The 18,163-nt window shown below is 47.5% G+C and overlaps 1 protein-coding gene across 1 annotated transcript in view; it reads right to left on the bottom strand.

The window, feature by feature from the left end:
- TAOK1 (TAO kinase 1) overlaps positions 1-18,152 on the bottom strand; it is a 71,556-nt gene extending 53,404 nt beyond the window's left edge. The window contains exon 1 of the mRNA XM_084492973.1: positions 17,619-18,152. The gene's annotated coding sequence lies outside the window, so the exon portion shown is untranslated. The remainder of the gene's footprint in view (positions 1-17,618) is intronic.
- Positions 18,153-18,163: the final 11 nt, after the last annotated feature.

Raw genomic sequence — 18,163 nt, 5'->3', positions numbered from 1 at the left:
CCTCCGTCCCTGCAGGAATCCCCCAGGGTAATGGGGACCGGTCCCGTTTTGCTCCAGCTCAAGCTGAGTATTTATTCTCCCTGTCCTCACATGACTGAGCAGGAAAACTTTTTAAATAGCACACAGCAAGAGGATTAGTCAAACAACCTAAAACCGAAATAAAACACCAACAAAGAACATCTTTTTCACGATTTTACCTAGCTGAGGCAATGCTTCTCCTGCAAGTTCTACGAGGCCTAGGCTACTTCTCTTCCACTAACAAAAAAGCAGCTTTCAGTGCCTATTAAGATAACGAGCATACCCTTTTAATTTAATGAGTTTTATTCGGTTTCATGGCAGGAAAATGTTTTTCTTAACTAATACACACAACGATTTGGGTGCCGGTGGCTCAGACACAGAATATGATCCATTGGATAGCTGGATCATAGGGCTGAAGGTCTTCTCAAGTCCTGTACCTGCTATTTTAAGCGACTCTACAGCAGAATCCAGTTAGCAACCGATGGCCAGCTCCCTGAGGACTTCTTAAAGCCACGACCCTGACTACAAGGCTGCTCCAGACCCCATTCCTATTTGATTAGGAATCAATTTAATAACCGATTAGGAGCGATTTACAGTTTGTATTTATTATGTGCCAGCTTACACTGATTTACTCCTTTTCCTGTGCTGTATTCAAAGCTTCAGCAGTTCTTTTCCCTTATCAATACTGAGGGATAAGGGCAAGCACAGACATGCACTGTCTCCTTAGCCTGCCAGCTCAGGAAAGCAGGCCAGTTCTGCCTCCCCTTCCAACACAGCCACTTCCCAGACCATCCCAGCAGTCCTTCCACACATCTGTCCCAAACTAAGCATTTTTTTAAACATCAAAATTCTCCACATCTGCGTATTTCCCAGCCACACAGCACTCCGTTTATACAATCAGCATCTTACCAAAGGATATACTCAAGACTTTCGCATCCTTCCATTTCTAACTGATGAACCAGTTTTATACGGGATATTTCTTGTTACTCATGACCATGCACTTTGTACAGTCCCATTTATTTTCCACACGAGGACAGCCACTCTTTTAACTTGTCCCCGGGTCTGCAAAACGCTCTGTGCATGCAGTCTGGGTGGGAACACAGAGACCTCCCTCCCCTGGCACAGAGGGAGGTATGTGGTTTGTTTACCCAGAAATTTCGGGCACGTCTGCCGAAATTCCTGAAAAAAAAAAATGAAAGATTTCTTGTAGAAGCCCTGACGTCACTTTCACACGGGAACAGACGTGCCGGCAGTAAAACACGAGATCGAAGCAGAAGTTTGCAGCGGCCTGCTTCCCCAAATTCAGGCAGTCACGGGTTTGTGTGCTGAATTACAGCTGTTCTGATTGCTGACATCTTATCTCTTATGTACTTCTATACCCATTGCCATAGTAACCAAATTCCTCAGAACATATAATGTAATTTTTGTATCTAGTGTATTAGAACAAAATGATTAAGGTTACAAAGGCAAGCGCTCCAGAATTAGAAGGTGTCAGAACTGAGCCTGCCACCCCCCTTGCCAACCGACCTCCGCTCGCTGCCTTCCCTCCCCACCTCCCCAGTCACCTCTTCTGCAAACCTCCGGCTCCATTTCTCCATCAGACGTGGTTCATCCCTCTCTGATCCCTCTGCAGTCCCTCACTACACTTCTGATTTCCCCTCTCTCATCTGACTTTTATACCTCCTGCATTCACACCAGGCGCCTTCCTCCTCCACGCTGCCTGGGTGCTATCCAGGAATGATTCACCACGCGCAGGACAGAGATTCCCGACAGTCTAGGAAACGGAAACGAGAGCCTCTGCTGCAGGGGAAAAGTCCTCCTGAGCCCTGCAGCCCTGGGCCTGGCCAGCACCAGCAGCTCTGAGCTGCCCACGCAGCGCCCGGTGCTGCTTTGCACCGCTGCTGCCACCGCCCCACGTGCTCCGGGAGCGCCCCGTGGGCCTCGCTAAGCAGCAGCGGGTTTGCAAACGCAAGGAGTCTCCGTGCTGATGAGCTTATATAAAAATTGAGCTGTGCGTTTTACCCGCCTGCATCCTTGTGATGTCTGTGTGCCACCAGGAAGGAGATACATCCACAGGGTGCTCAAGTGCTACGGGTCCGTTCGATCCCAGGACCTGCAGGCTCTGTAAAGCTGAGGAGAGGAGTGACTTCCAGCAGAATATGCCCAGGAAATGTATCAGAACTCACCTCACAGAGGGCTTCCTAAAATGTCCATCAACCCATGGGCTTAGGCACCCTGTTGCTTAACTGCCTCCCCGCCAGAAAGACAGGTTCAGTTGCCATTGCACACACACCGAAGGTAAACGAGTACATCTTTTCTCCAAAAGCCTGCTTTAAAAAAAGCTAGCTGGCTCCTTCCTTGTTTTGGCAGTGTCACTAACTGTCCTGAATATAAGGCATGAAAGGGGTAGGGGAACATTTGCACCTGAAGGAAATACTTGGAACAACTCGGAAACAAGGTCCACAGAGCAGGTTTTAATGCTCAAGCTCCATTCCATGCCTGTTACTCTGGAAATACTTCCAAAACCTTCCTCCTGTACACCAATTCTTCTGCTCCCAAGCAAGAAATGCTGCACTTTCTTCTGGACTGAAGTGAGAAGAAAAGTGCTTAAGTTCCTTGAATGTACCTAGTAAGCATTAAAGTATTTTAAGGCTGGAAAGGCAATTTCAGCTACAGTAGGAACGCATCCATCCTAAATTTGACAGAAAGCTGTAATCAGAAATTGGTCTATTCCAGCAGCACAGATCCAAACACTTTTATATTGCACAGGTTCTTTGTGCGCTTGCACACAAAGCTGCTTAATCCAGCTGTTCTCAGCAATCATTCACAAAAGCAAATGAATGAAAAAAAAAAAAATCAGCGACCACTTCCACTCCTCCCCTTTAGTTGAGGTGACCAAAATTTGATTGAGTTGATGGAGAAGACTATTTTCTGTGCCTTTAAATAAAAGGTTAATTGAAATATGGTGGATCCTGCTCTCACGTCGGCTCTCTGGAACAAGGCTGTCCTGCCTGCTTCAAGGACTCCGGCCTCAGCTTTGGCATGAGCAGGGAGCTGCCAACAGGTGACTTTTCTGAGGCTGACCTTTGAGAGATGCAGTAAAGGAACAGCAATGCAAAGGAAAAGCCAATTAAAATAATCTCATACCCCTCCTTAAGCGCTCGGTACTGGCAGGACTGAGCTCGAAGCCTGCGCTTTGCTAGCTGGCAGTCGTGGCTCTTGCGAAGAGTCTTTGATCTCGAGGCAGTGGCTTGGCCAAAGCCAAACCACACAACTCAGAGACACAATCACACCATCGTGTGAAGTACGGAGGCTGAAGATGACAAAGGAGCCACTGCCCAGAGCTGTAACCGCTCCATGCAGCCTGAGCAGGATTAAGCTGTGTGGTCAGCAGGGCTTCCTCACCACTGTCCACTGATACACCACAAAAGGGTTGGGTCTGGGAAGATATGGAAGAAGTAAAGCATCAGGGGACAAAGACAGCCCAGGAACAGCCCCAGGAGAGCAGTGGGATGTTAGAAGTTTCCAAAAAGACATCCCCTGATGTGGTTTGGTTTTGTTTTTCTCCTAGAACCAGGTCTTTGCATTCTTTCTCCACTTTTGTTTTAGCAGATGGGCCTGAGTTCACACAAAACACTACACTTTTCCCACATGACAGCTCCCAGAGACCCTCCTATATCCCTGGAGAGTTTGGTGAACACTCCTAAAAAATAAGAGAAGCTGGCTGCATTAGAGTTCAGTACTGTCACCATTTCTGTCCAGGTTCCTTACGATTACGGAAGGATCTGCCTTACAGTCAGCTACAGCTGCAGTGAAGTAGTCCTTACTTTTTAAGAAAATTAGATTTTTCTGCCTCACAGTAAGTGAAAAATGCTGTGATGGAATTGATGGAGTTATGCTAGAGAAGACCAGCTGTTACCTAAAGTCCAGCTTAATTAATCATTGCTATCCATATTTAAATTTTATCATAACAGATATTTCATACTGAGAAACAATATTACAAATATATTAGAATTTTATATATTAGAAATGTAGTCCTGGTGAACACTGAGAGCTTTAACAAAGAGGCTTGCCTTTTGGGATGGAAACGATGGTTTGCACTGCGGTTGATGGTTTTTAATTGTTGGTTAAAAGTAAAATTAAGCCATATTTCTGAAATAAAGACGATTCATTCTGAAGCTGGAACGTTATTAGCCGACCGTATTCAAACATATCACCACCACAGCTTGAAGCAAGCAGATCACAACCCAGATCTATTGTTTTGCAGCCTGCAGAATGAGGAAGAATGAGGCTTTGCATGACTAACATCAACCAACCGTGTCAGTGCAGCAGGACCACACCTACGGTATCTCCATTCACAGGTCTTTGGCATTTATTGTCTTACACGGGTCCGAACTCTGGTGCAAACACTGCTCCTTCTCCTGTCCTTTTCTTCTGCAGCACTTTATCCTAAGGAGGTATTATTCAATTGGCAAAATTGCAATGGAACATCAGAATAAGACTTGCATTATAGACGCTTAAAAAGCACCTGATATTTGCTGGGTGCTTGGTAGAGTTGCATTAAGCATTGTTACCTTACAAACAAGATGTAAGGCATGTGAATAAGAGGTGACCTACAATCACACAAGTTCACAGCACAACCAGAAAGGTCTGATGTCCAGTTCCTTAGGCCAACTGCTAAATGAACAGGTTCTGGGTCGTTTCATTTGTTTTTTTCAACGTTTCATCCAGTGCCCAGCTTATTAAAACAAGGAACAGCATTATATATTTACCTGATTCTGTGCTACAGCTTTGCAGAAGAATGGGTAACTCACTGAATAACTCACTGAATGAATTAGGATGGCTAGCATCTTTTCACTTGAGCCTTGCAGCCTGTATATGACCAGAGAACATGGTGGCTGAAGGTTGCCTCTGCTGCAGGAGCTGTTTAGAGGCAGATGTTAGTGAATTCCTTTCTTGTTATTTGGCTTTCAAGAGACAAGCACCCACATCACAAAAATAAACAACAACAACACCTTCATATCCTTCTGGCAGTTTCATCAAAGCAGCCAACTACCTAAATGGGCACAGAGAAAGTGCTCCTTACGCCTGGGGGCTGCCTCTGAAGGGCACTAATAGGGTGTAACAGCAGAATAAGGAAAGAAATTTTTGCACTATTGCAGTCTGCACTGCACCTTTCATAGGGATAAATAACATTCCAATCTCCACAATCTCCAAGGCTGTCAATCTGACACCTTCTGTGAATACTAACATCACACGTACAAAGAACTTTCTTCTTTGTAGGTTCTGAAACATCTGGCACGCCGTTGCCTACTGGTAAGTGAACAAGCAGCATAATTTCATACCTGGCAATTTGAGGCCTCTTTTTTCAGCAGTTTGGAATGATGGATTATGCTTTTTGTTTGTCAGAAGGAACAGACAAATTAGGGAAAAAAAAAAAAACAAAACAAGTCAAGTTTCAATATTAAAAGGAAGATCTATTTGCTGACTGCTCCTGTTGGCCAGTAAACCAAGGGGATGCCAGGTGTCCATTTTACACACGTTAAGGATCTTGTATTTTGAGCAAGGAAAGTAGGACAAGCCCGAATACCTTGGGCAGATCCTGCCCTCACAACCAGCCAGCAAACCATGAGAGCTGCTCGCTCATACCGCATGCGGATCACCCCTGCAGCCCAGCTGCACAGGGAGTTACCGAGAACTCTGCACGCCATTTACTTTTGGGACACGAGCTAGAAAGAGCAACCAAGAACTAATTAAAGTTCCTGAACACACCGGGGCAAAGAGTATCAGCTCCAGCCTTGCTTGCTGCCCCAAGTTCTTACCACATCTGGATGGCTTTTTAGAGACCCCAACCTACCTCTGAAGACCAATACTCAGCGTTTACGTCCTCCAAATACCAAAAAACACCTCTCTGCAGATTATTTTGCAAAGTCATTATGAATGAGCTCTAGCCTGGAAAAGAACAACGTGTTGGTGCTTAGGTGGGATGTACAGCTTGGTGTGCAGAAGGCAGTGGCTGCTGGGCCACTGAAGGGCTCCCAAAAAAAGCGAGAAGAACTGCGGGACACCTCCGGCTCCAGCCTGGTTGCAGCAGTCACACCGCTGGGTTTGGCTGCTCCCCTGACCCCGGCCAGGGCCTGCAGTATCCTTGGTGGAAGGCTGCTGGTAGTACCACAACTTCCTATAAACTCTACAGGATAGTTCTATGGGAAGGAACTAACACAAACGTGGCAATTAGCCACTACACCACGCTTGCTTGAATGTCTCCCGAACAGTAAAAAACAAAGCAAAGTTACAGTAAAAGAAAAAAAAAGATCCCTGAAATAAGGACTTGGATATTTAAAGGCCTTGGCTATTTATAAGGTAGCCATCCACTCCTATCTGGCACACAAGAGGCATCACATCCCTCACTACCTACAGCACACAAGGCAGGAAGGAAAGTTTATTTTGGAGAACTTGATAGTGAGAACTGGAGAGAAATAGCCGTGCTTCCTAACGCTCTTTTTTTCTATTAAACTAATTCCTGCTGTAAAAAGTCAGCTTGAAAGCTCCTTTCAAAGAAAAAGGGGGCGGGAGGAGAGGAAGAATCAGATCGGCTTGTTTTCTTGCATTTGAAATTCCGGTCTCGTCCCCTGTTTTGTTTTCCTGGAGGACGCCGGAGCGCAGACCTCGCAGAATGATGACATCACACGTACAAAAAAAAAAAAAAAAAAAAAGCAAAACCCAAACAAGGGCGAAGGAGCTCTCTGGCAAATAAAAGCTTCAACTTTGGGGCTGCCTGCGGTTGTTAACGTTTGGACAACTCACAACTCCACATGTCCGTGCAGAAGAATTTCCCCTTCGGAGCTCTGCCCGCGAGCAGCCATTCCAAAGGGGAAGGCGACAACCCTGACGCTATCCAGGCCAGGCAGAATCAAGTGAAAGGTGTTTACTTACTGCTCGCCAAAAAAATACCTCGAACACTGCCTTGTTTTATGCCTGTTTATGCCTGTTTTATTATTGTTTTCGAGTTACACAGGCAAGTGGCTTCTACCATGATGGAACAAAGCAGAGCGCAGCACGTCTGAGTCGCTGTAAATTTGAAGCTGCTCTTACTTAAAAGCTTTATAAAATTATTTCTTCCACGTGAGGTAAGCGTTCTAGGAAGCAGCCCTCTTGCAGAGCAAGTACAATACGCTACGCCAGAGACGGGGGAATGTGGAGATGTGCATGCATGCAGAAAGCAGCATCTGCAGCAGGAAAGCCCCGTTTCCTGCCGAGAGGAGACATTCATACCTTGTCCGTGTTTATTACAGCTCAGGAGAGGTCCGTGCTAGAAGCCCGTGAGCTGACTGCCCCACGTCACCAGCAGATCTATCCCTCAAGTCAAACCTGAGCTCAACAGACCGACGTGGCTGGCAGGCTCAGAAATAACAGGCTTTACGTGAGAAATCTCTTCAAGATCTTTGAAGAGAAGCTTCAAGATGCTTCGTGGAGAGTCAAGGCACCAAACCAGATGCCACACAATCACGTTCCTTGCTCTTAACAATTTATGACTTAATTTTAAGTAAAAATATACCAAAAAAAATCCAGCAAAGCAAAAAGAAACAGGCAAATGATAGAATTCAATATTGAATATATAGTGGTCACGTGGCTCCACTGACAGCTACCGAACAGCACAATGGTTACAAATCATTCCAGAGCTCTTTGCTTTGATTTTTTGGTAATTAAATACAAAATTAATGAGATTGCCATCTCCACCTTATGCAGAAGCTAATCAGTATTATTAGCAGCCTGCTCAATTCAGGCAGAATACTAATAGTTTCTCCAAACAGCAAAACAAACACGGCCTTGCTGTTAACTTAGGGACAAGGCAGCAATGATAACATCAGCTAACCAGGGACTGCTCCGAGATGTTCTCCAGAAAAAGCTTTTAGAAGATGCCATCAGACCACACCTCTCACACCTCCCAGAACTTACAGGTCCTATTATTACCAGTCATCTTCTACCTTGAGAAATCCCGGCAAAGCAAATGTTTGGGTTCGGATAAATGCAACCACAGATTTCTGTGAAGCAGCTGAAGTGTTCTGCAGAGCTTGACTTGAAGTCTCCGAACAATAAAATGGTGAGGCGCTGGAATACGCCATCTAAATACTTCAATATCCTGCCCTAATCATTAAAAACAAAAGACAAACACATGCCATTGAGGAGGCATCAAAAGGAGAATGGGAACTCCATTCAGGGCAGGAATTTTCCTGAGAAGTTTCAAGCCTGAGAGCTGTTATATCACACAGACCCAAGGAAGCATGCCGTGTCCTGTTGGGTTACCTCTGGAAACCAGTCAGGACAGACTGACAATGACCATGGCTGTAATTCTGTTTATGTATTTACTGAACATACCTTCGTGGTGAGGCCCTATGTGTCATGTCCTCAGAAATGCTAATCACAGGCATGAAATCACATAGAGAAAACCCCGAAATCAGCAGGTGCTCGATGCCTCCAGACCAGACCGTAAGCAGACAAGTAGAAGCACACCTCACACGATACTCCCCTTGCACTCACACAGGGCCCTAGCAGCCTTGTTTCTCCAACACCCGTGGAAATAGGGAGGTAGATTTTGCAATGCAGACGCTAAATAGGTATGAACAATTCCAAACCAGCACAGGTGGTATTGGTTCCAAAGCTAAAAGCAGATTTTCACACAAAAAAAACTCACTGAATTGTGTACTCCATTGCTGTGGCAACACCAAACCGAAATCCCGCAGCAAACCAAGGTCCTGCACACTGAGCACTTCCACACACGGGCTCAAATTTCAAGGCCTTTATGCTGTTTTGGTTATCTGAGTTTAAAAATAATGGAACTGAAGCAATATAATCCTTAGCTTGATTATTTCCAACTAAGCCACAGCAATTTTACTGCGTAGATATGTTTTAAATGAATACCAATGCTGTAAACTTCTCTGTGGAGACAGCTAAAGCAGAATCCAGAACAGATGAAAAGTTTCTTGCGATGAACTGAGCCCAATGCTTCCAGACTCCTGGCAGGCACAGGGGCTCGAAGCTCTTCTTTCTTCCTAGCACACCAGGTGAGAAAGCTTTTTTACCAAAAACATCAGCGTGTCATGGCATTGCACAACATCCAGACCCTTACGGAGGTTTGGGATACAGCTGCGGTAGGGACTGCACAGAGAGGATAAAAGGATACACTTCACCCTCACAGATCTCCATAAAGATGTCCAGACAACCTCCCCTTCTTGCAACTGCACACACACAGGAATATTTTTGCTTAGGTGAGCCGTCCCCAGTTATCCCTGGCCGTGACTGGCTTCCAGAACAAAAAGATTGAGTTTGCTGTTCACCGAGTTTAAGGACCGATTGATGGCGTATTTAAGGCCCTTTTCACACTTCCATATAAAATAAGCACAAATCAGGCAACGAGTCCCATCACAGCAATATATCACGTTACAAATTTCACCATTTATCCAGCTCATTCACAAGCAACATTAAGTGACCATTGTGATGAGAAAAATCTATAGTGAATATGTGAAGAAACAAAACCCCCTTGCAGGCTGCTCTATGAGTAGGTCAGCCACTCCAGGAAGATCATGAGCAAATCACTCTTTGCTCCACCTGGACCTCCCTACCCCTGCCATATAAACGTGAGACAAATATGTATTCATCACTCATTTCATGTACCTTGAGAGTTAGGGATGAAATTAAGATCCGGGGATTACCATTATCACCCTGCCAGCTCAGAGGAAAGTATAAAAGCATCACATATTTAAGACAATCTTCCTGTGTTACAGCTTACTGAAATTTCTATTTGTGGATTAATATTTCATTTCTCCCCGTATTAATATTAACGACGTCTATTTCTAGTTAAACATAAAAATATTTGCAATACCTGCAAAACGCGTAGTGATTATGCCAGTTTATAGCCACTACAGTTATCAGCCTTCAATACCAGAGAGAGCAACGGGAAGACTGTGAAAGGCTACGGAAAGGGGGCCACGCACCCTGGTGCTGGACCAGGCTGGCTGCGATGGCCCACAGCCACCAATTCCTGCAACAGGGGAAAATGCAAGATAGTTGAAAATATTAATTCTATTAATTCACACGTTATTTTAGGAGATAGGGGCTATTTCAGAAAGAACACCTGCCATCTAAACGAAAGAATTTGAAAAATGTAGGGGCTCTTCCAAAATATGGGGGAAAAAAAAAAAAAAAGAACTGCTGATATATACATCAAAAACTGACTGTCAAAACATTTCTTTAATAAACTACAAATCATTCTTTAATTATTTTTTTTATGCTTTCCTGACTAATTACAAGCTAGCGAATATAAATCATGTTCTTTCCAAGTAAACAATTGTCATGTTATTCTAGTATCCAGCGCTCTCTGCTCGGTATTGTCAAGTCAGGAATAAATCTTTTGTCCAGTCTTGGTTTTGCAAATCAATTTAAAACGTGTAGTGCAATGCAAAACCAAAGTAACAGCCTGGGTGAGGACTTGCTTCTTCCACAACATATTTTGCTTGGGACACAAAGCTCTCATAGAGACCCCTTCTTAAGCCCAGGCCATTTCAGGCCACTTTCCATCAGTAGCAGCTTCCAGCAGCACCTTCTGGTCCCGGGGCAGGGAAATAACTGCAGTGACCACCCCCAGGTCAACGGAGCTCAGCCCCGAGCATCCCGAAAAAGCTGTCCCCTGACTCAGGTACCTGAGGCTTGTGGAATGGCGATGCTCTGGGGTTCGTCTGCCCACGTAGTGTGTTAACCGAAGGAAAAATAATCTCCCGTTCTCCTCAAAGGACAGATGATCAGCATGCAGATGGGTTTGCCTGCATTCTTGCTGCAAAACGGGCAGGTCCCGGCAAGAATTAACACGAGGTTCTACCACACACCTCCAGCCAGAGACTAACCCAGTTCCAAATACTTCAAAGCAGGAGTTAGAGGGGTTTTGCGTGGAAAGGGAAGGAGGAAAATCAAGCCAAAAACCCAGGTAAGAGTTCAGGGTTTGCCTATATGGCAAATTAACCTGTAAGAAAAACGGAGCTTGGCATTCTCAGTAAGGCACTGCCTGTGAACGTGGCATTATTTCCTTCCCAACTTTGAGAAGCACTTCTACAAGCCAGCAGGAGGTTCTGCCGAGGCCTAGGTTACCTTCCTTTTTTAATTAAAATGGCAAATGTTCACAAAAACCTCTATCTCAGAGCCTGCCTCTGTGCTAGGGGTACCGAGCAGGTATGAAGTGGGGTTTGCACCGGTTCAGCTGGTGCCGGGGAAAATCCCATCGCTGCGACACATTTAGGCTTTCTGGGTGGTGGGGTGAGATTATTAGGGTTAGAGCAGCCTGTAATTCTCAAGGCAAGGCTCAGATAAGCAAAGAGCAACAAAAAGGCCCCAGGAGACACGGGAAGGCAGAAGACCCTGTGCTGCATTTGAGATCTACAAAGGTAGAGAGCGAGCTCACCCAGGGTACAGGGTCAAATCCTACAGAAATAGCTTCCAAACCCAGGGTTTAACTAGTTTGCTATCTAGGCCAAGAAGCAGTTCTGGAACGCATTTAACACAGTTTAATTGCATCAAATCGTGGCTGGCCCAGAACTGATTTTAACAACTGTCAACTGCTTTTTGGAACAGGCAAAGCCAGAGAAATGGAGAGCGCGGCGCAGCGATGGCTCCGCGAGGAGCGCAGGGACAACCCAAACACTGGGAGCAGGGGAAAAGCATTCAAATCCCATGATCTCCCTGCAGATTGGGTTACAAGGAAGTGGGGACTGGGAGGAGCTTGGGCAGCTTGGTGACAACTGCAGGCTGCAAGCGAAGGAACATCTCGCGCTGCCAGGGGGACACGGCTTGAGAAATCCCAGCCACCGACGGCTTCCCACGGAGAAAGTCACCGCGCTCCTCACTGCACGCTCGTGGCCTATTTGAGAAGCAGCAAAAATAACCTCTCCTCTCGTCTCCTTGGCTGGGGCAGGGAGGAACAGGCAACGATGAAAAGGGGACCGAGGCGGGAAGGGACAATTGCATATGAAGAAGGGGGAGGGAAACCAAAACAGCGAACATGTGCAGTGCCACATGCGATTCTTTCCAAGAAATCCCAGCGCAACAGCTCCCTGGGAACAGGCTCTCGGGGCTGCTACAACCTTTGAGCAGTGGTGTGGAAGGGAAGAGGAAAGGTTTCTGGGTGCTCTGACAACAGGCTGAGCACAGGGATGGGGAACAAGCCAAAAGCTGTTGGAAGAATCGCTCCTTATCTTTCAACATGCACGCAGCCTGTCCCAAGGTCCTGGACCCCAAGGGTTTCCTTGGGTTCGAAGTCAGCCCAGGGCAAAATGAACCAAAGCTGAACCAGCAGCACAAGGAGGGGTGCTCATCCTGCAGGATGATGCCACTCGGAGATCTGGTGACCAGCAGTGCACTAACGGGGAGAATTGGGGGGTTTTAGGTTTAGCTGAAATAATTGGAAGACTGCAACCAACTTGATTTGCAATTTAAGAAATCCAGCAAAACACGCGCTGGCTTTCAGTCCAAAAGCTACCAGCAAGAATCTCTGCGATTAACATTAAACACCCAAATTGAACCAAATTTACTTTTTAAATAAGGCTTGGCATCCCCAACCATCCCCAACACACAGCAGAGGCTCCTAACCAAATTCGGACACCGCGCACCCACGCTGACAGCAGGCTGCCCTGGCAGCACCCTACCCTGGATGAGCGCAGGAGAAAACTGTTCTTATAAAATTACATCTCACCCTGACAAAACATTTGCATGGCTGTAGGACTGCTCTAAGGGTCAGCAGAAGATCACAGGCACACAGAACGGCAGAGCCAAGCTTCAAAGTTCTGCGATTTTTACTTTTTTCCCTCAAGATCTAACTTTTCCCCAAAACAAACCATTTTTAGCCTCTTCCACTCTAAGGACAAAACCCAATATGCAAACCTCGTGCTGTCACCCCATCCCGACCCCTAGAGGAAAATCAAAAGGGTTTCTAGCCAAGCGATAGAAGAGGCAGAGTGATCACCTCCCATCCACACCAAGTAAGAAGCCATCACCTTGGATTAACAAAGCCTGTTGGCTGTTTGGGCAATTTTGTCAGATGTTTACGGTGGCTACTTTGCTTTTTCTTCTGCCAGAGAAACCAGGAAGATTTAGCAGGATGTCAAAAAAATAAAATAAAAAATTGTCAAGAGTGTCCAGTGTAATAATTTCTGACAAAGTATTAAAACTTCTCGATGGCTTCCCTTTGGTAATTTCAAAAAATAATAATAAAGAAGACTGTCATCCCAGTGATCATCAAATATTAAAAAAAAATGCTTTAAGAAACCATGTTTGGAGCACCCATTATGCTGTCTGATGTCTAAGGACCTTCAGAAAGTCTTTCTGCCTCCATGTTTTGTGCTGTAAATGAGCACTTAGATAAGGAGGAAGGAATACGGTGTTAAAAGCCACCCGTGCTTCCAACAGCTCCCCATCCTTCCCTCCTGTTTCGTGCACTTTTCCCCCTCAGATACTTTGCACTTCACCTCTCATTTCACGTTTTTACATTTTAGGTTCCGTTTTCACTCTTTCTGTTGCAGCTCTGCACAGCTGAGCTCCCGCTGGAGCTTCACACAGGGGGATTAGTGCTTTCCTGACCCTTTATCCAGTGGATTTTTTTCCAGTCTCTTCTCCCCGCAGAAATCAATGTAGGGTGATCATCTCCTCCGCCCATTACAGAACAACAAAAACAAAGAATCCCCAAACCTAGCTACTAAATATTTTGGAAGAGGTGCCACCAACCACTGTATCTGAGTGTTCCTCCTCGGTCCAGCCGTGGTGGCAGGCAGCACAAACTCCATCCAGCTGCGGGCTCTCGTGCAGCCCAGTGCTCAGTTGTCCCTGCACTCACCCAGCAGTGTGCTGAGCCAGCCCAGCTCACCAAACCAGCACCAAACCAGCACCAAACCATGCAGATTTCTCCCAAGGTCAGCTTTCTGCTGGTGCAGCCGCAGGGGCTTAGCTCAGGATCAGACAAAGACCAGAGTCACTGGAGCGACACACGCAGAAAAGCAGGTGGAGGATGGCACCACACAACCAAATTGACTTTTAGAGTTTCGGGAACTCACCACAGAGCACAGGACGGCACAGACCGGGGATTTGTTCTGCACCATTCAGTCAAGAACGAGCATTTTGTGGAGAGGAGTAGGACACACTCATGAGTTATAAAAGGAAGGATGGACAACAATCTCAAAAGGGATGAAATATTCCTCTCTGTATCGCTATGACAAAGGTTGTCTCAGACCTGGTTGACTGAAGGAGGGCACCAACATTATCCACAGCTCAACCTAGGCTTGGGACACTCTCTGATGCAGGCGTGACTCTGGCCCGGAGCTGAAGCTCTCCTCTTTGTCTGGGTTTGTGTAAGAAAATACAACCAAAACCCTCAGGCTCCATAGTGCACTTGGAAAAGGGAACACACAATGGCCAGCACCACCGTGATCCAGAAGACAAGAGCCAGGATCACCACTGGTAACACCAGCAGCCAGAAGTCCTCAGAGTTTCTGGTGTGCGCTTCAACGTAATATTATGTAGTTAAAAGGATTTTAATATGAAGAGAAAATTCTTCTAAGATAGGATCTTATTAATTATGCAAGCGTTCTCCAAAATACATTGAGAGTGGAATAGGAGAGGAGATATTTATCACGGCTTCTTTACCACTGCTGGATCAGAGAGGCCCAGATCAACCCTAAACATTTTCTTATTCGACAAACACAGATATACTGCCCAATAAACCTATGTGAGGAATATTTTGCAACTATTCTGTAGGCTCTACAAAGTTAGAGAAGCATATTCTTGCAAAAGAGGCAGGAGAGAGAGAACAGCAGCAGCACATCCAGTCTTTCTTTGCTGGAAAGGAGAATTAGCACCAAGACGAAGTACCTGGGAACCACCTGGGGTAAGGGATGGGAACGCACAGGTTGCGTCCAAGGGGCACTCTGCTGCAGAGTCAGCTACCTACGACATCTTTAAAACAAATCTCTGAATCCTTTGCCACATCTATTGTTCTCCACAAAACATCCCCATTACAGGAAATTCACTACTAGGATACATCTGAAGATGTAATTATTGGTGTGATATTTGCTTCTCTTCTGATACATTTCACCACGCGCAAAAACGGCGGCTGTCTTACAACACATTAAAAATACGTTACTCTAGTGACAAAACCTGATGAATTATCATGGACAAGGCCCAGATGAAAGCTGCACAAATGGAAATGTTATTTAGATGGAAGTACAGACTTAAAATTCTCCAACTTAGCTTGCAGAAGAATTCAATGGAAGGCCATGACAGATAACTTTTTCCAGCAGTCTCACTTGAGGCCTAAGTCACCTTATCTGTACATAATTCTCACTCCAACATCTGCTCCTCTACATGCAGCGCTTAATTTCAGCCTAGTTAAAGAATAAATAAATAAATAAAAATCAAACTACCCAAGGAGTTCTTACTTCAGCCAGTTTTTAACAAGATTAAATTTAATTTAAGCTGTTCCGCCAGAATCCCTTTCTCTTCAGCGAGACATTCTTAACAGAGGAGAAAAACATTCCCTCAAGTTCAAAGGATAAATGGAGGTTCAAGTTTATCAACGTATTTGAGTCAACAGATAAAAGGAAGAGGAGTCCTAAAAATGGCAAAGGCACCAGCCAGAACTAGGCCAGTGTTGTGGAGAACCTAACACGAAGGCTTGAACCAGTTGTTGATTAGGTTTGTCCTTGGACACAAGCAGCAAAAATCACAGCACGCTCACTAGGAGCAGGGGCAATCGAAACAAAAACGTAGACTCGGGAGTTGTTTCAAGGATCACGTATCTAAAATTGCATTTATTGCAACAAAAGTTGGTGTTTTGTAATCCTGAGAAGTGAAAACAAGCCTTCAGCAGTGTCAAAATATATCAGGGTTTGCCACAATATTTGCACTATTATGACGTGCTAATAGCCAAAGCTATTTTTCAGACTCTGGGGATCTGAGCTGTACCATTCAACAATATATGAAGCATTAGGGGTGGTATTTTGGGAACGTTTCATTTGAAGCATTCCAAGCTGGTAACCTCTACCCAAATACATAAAACAAGAGCCATGTCACACGCTCTATAAATAGCAGTAATAGTAAGGAATCGATAGCAGCCAAACCTTTAGGTACCATCTTATTAATCTGCCCTCGGCACGCAGGGCCACACGGCCGTGAGGGCTCTCCAAACGCGATGGGCAAAGGTGAAGGACACGATTTGGCCAAGTAGTTAAGGCAAGTGCCGTGTAACCTCAGCCACCAGAATGCCACCCGGCCAAACGCCCCACGCCGTGACAAGCAGGAGGGGCGAGCACCACCGACACCGAGCCTTTTGCTCAGAAAATAACCCCAAAGTCCTCTCTGCCGTTTTCTTCCCGAGACACGTAAAGATCTTACGTTTGACAACAACCATTTTAATCCTTGTTTTTTTTTTTTTCTTCCCACCCCCCCCCCTCGGTTCTCCTACCGCGCCCAGCACAATGGTACAACTGCACGTTACAGGCAGCCGGGCATCTCTCTCTTTTCTATTTATTTAATTTATTTTTTTTTTTTTTGCTCCCACAGTGACAAAGGTGAACTCCGAGGCTCCCGAGAGGCTTGCAGCAGAGGCGACCGAGCGAGGTTGTCTAAAGGCATACCCGCACGCCGGCTTGCAGGAGCCTAGCCCCGGCGAGATATTTTAATCTGGCAAATTAAAATGGTTGGGAAACGCTATTTGGCTAACGGAATCGGCCGGCACATGCCCGTTCGGAGGGGGGAAGCGATCAAAAGGCCTTCAAAATAGGTCACTTTCCTCCCGATCCCACCCCAGCGCCGCGCCGAGTGGTATTTACACCGAGAACTCACCGCTCGGGGAGGAGGAGCGAGGGGGGTAGGGAAAAGAGAGAGAAAAATAAAAAAATAAATAAATAAAATAATAATTAAAAAAAAAAAAAAAAAGAGCTTGGGGGGAAAAAAAAAATAATCAAATAATAATGAAATAATCATCAAAAATAAAGCATCCGCGGTCAGATCTGCGGGAACACGGGGGTGAGGGGGGGGGTAGCGAGTACCGAGAGGGGCCCATCGGGACCTCCCCCCCCCCCCAATCCCCAAAATCCCGGGGGGGGGCCGGGCCGCAGCCCTTAGGCCTCAGCCGGCCGTGACAGCGGCGGGGCGCGGGGAACACCCCGGCAGCGCCATTACCGCTCCCTCCCCGCCGCCACCTCAGCCCCCGAGCCCCCCCGGAGCAGCCCCCCACAGGAGCAGCCCCCCCCCCCCCCAGGAGGAGCCCCCCCCAGGCCGGGGAAGCGGCCCCGGGTCCTGCGGCAGTGCCGCAGAGCCCGGCGGGGGAGGCGCCGGCCCCACCACCACCACCACCGCCTTCTTCTTCTTCTTCTTCTTCTTCCTCCCCCCCCCTCCCCATACCTCACCAACCATCTCTCCGCCTCGCCTCTCCCCTCCATCTCTCCTCGTAGCCCCCCCCCCCCACGCTCCGCCATCTCCTTCCTCTTCCTCCTCATCCTCCTCCTCCTCATCCTCCTCCTCCCCCCCCCACCCCGAGCCCCCCGCGGTGCTGCCCGCCTTACCCTCCGCCGCAGCCGGGCTGGGAGCGCCGGTCGGCCCCCCGCGGAGGAGGAGGAGGAGGAGGAGGAGGAGGAGAAGAAGGAGGAGGAGGAGGAGCGGGGCAAGGGGCGGCGGCCCCGCGGGGGGAGGCGCCCCCGGAGGGGCGTTCGGGCCCGGCCCCCCCCGGGTGCCCGGGCGCGGCGGGCACAAAGGCGGCGGGGCACGGCAGCTAAGATGGCAGGGCGGCCACCAGCACCAGCAGCACCACCACCACCACCACCACCTCCTCCTTCTCCTCCACCACCACCGCCACCACCACCAGGGCCCCGCTCGCCGAGCCGCGGCCAGGCCTCACGGCGTTGCGGGAGGGAGAGAAGGAGGGCGGGCGGGCGGCTGGTCGGGCCGTGCCGTGCCTGCCTGCCTGCCCGCCCGCGGCGGAGCGAGCGGGGTTCGCCTGGGCCGGGCCGGGCCGCGATGGCCGCCGCCCGCCCCGCCTGGCCGCCTCCCCTCAGCGCCTCCCGGGGCTCCGGCTGCTCCCCTCCGCCTCCGCCTCCGCCGCCGCTGCTTG

Source organism: Aythya ferina, assembly GCF_964211825.1.
Source record: "Aythya ferina genome assembly, chromosome: 19".
In the NCBI taxonomy this organism is placed as follows: Eukaryota; Metazoa; Chordata; class Aves; order Anseriformes; family Anatidae; genus Aythya; species Aythya ferina.
The sequence above is the reverse complement of the archived record's forward strand: the minus strand, read 5'-3'. Positions and strand labels throughout refer to the sequence as shown.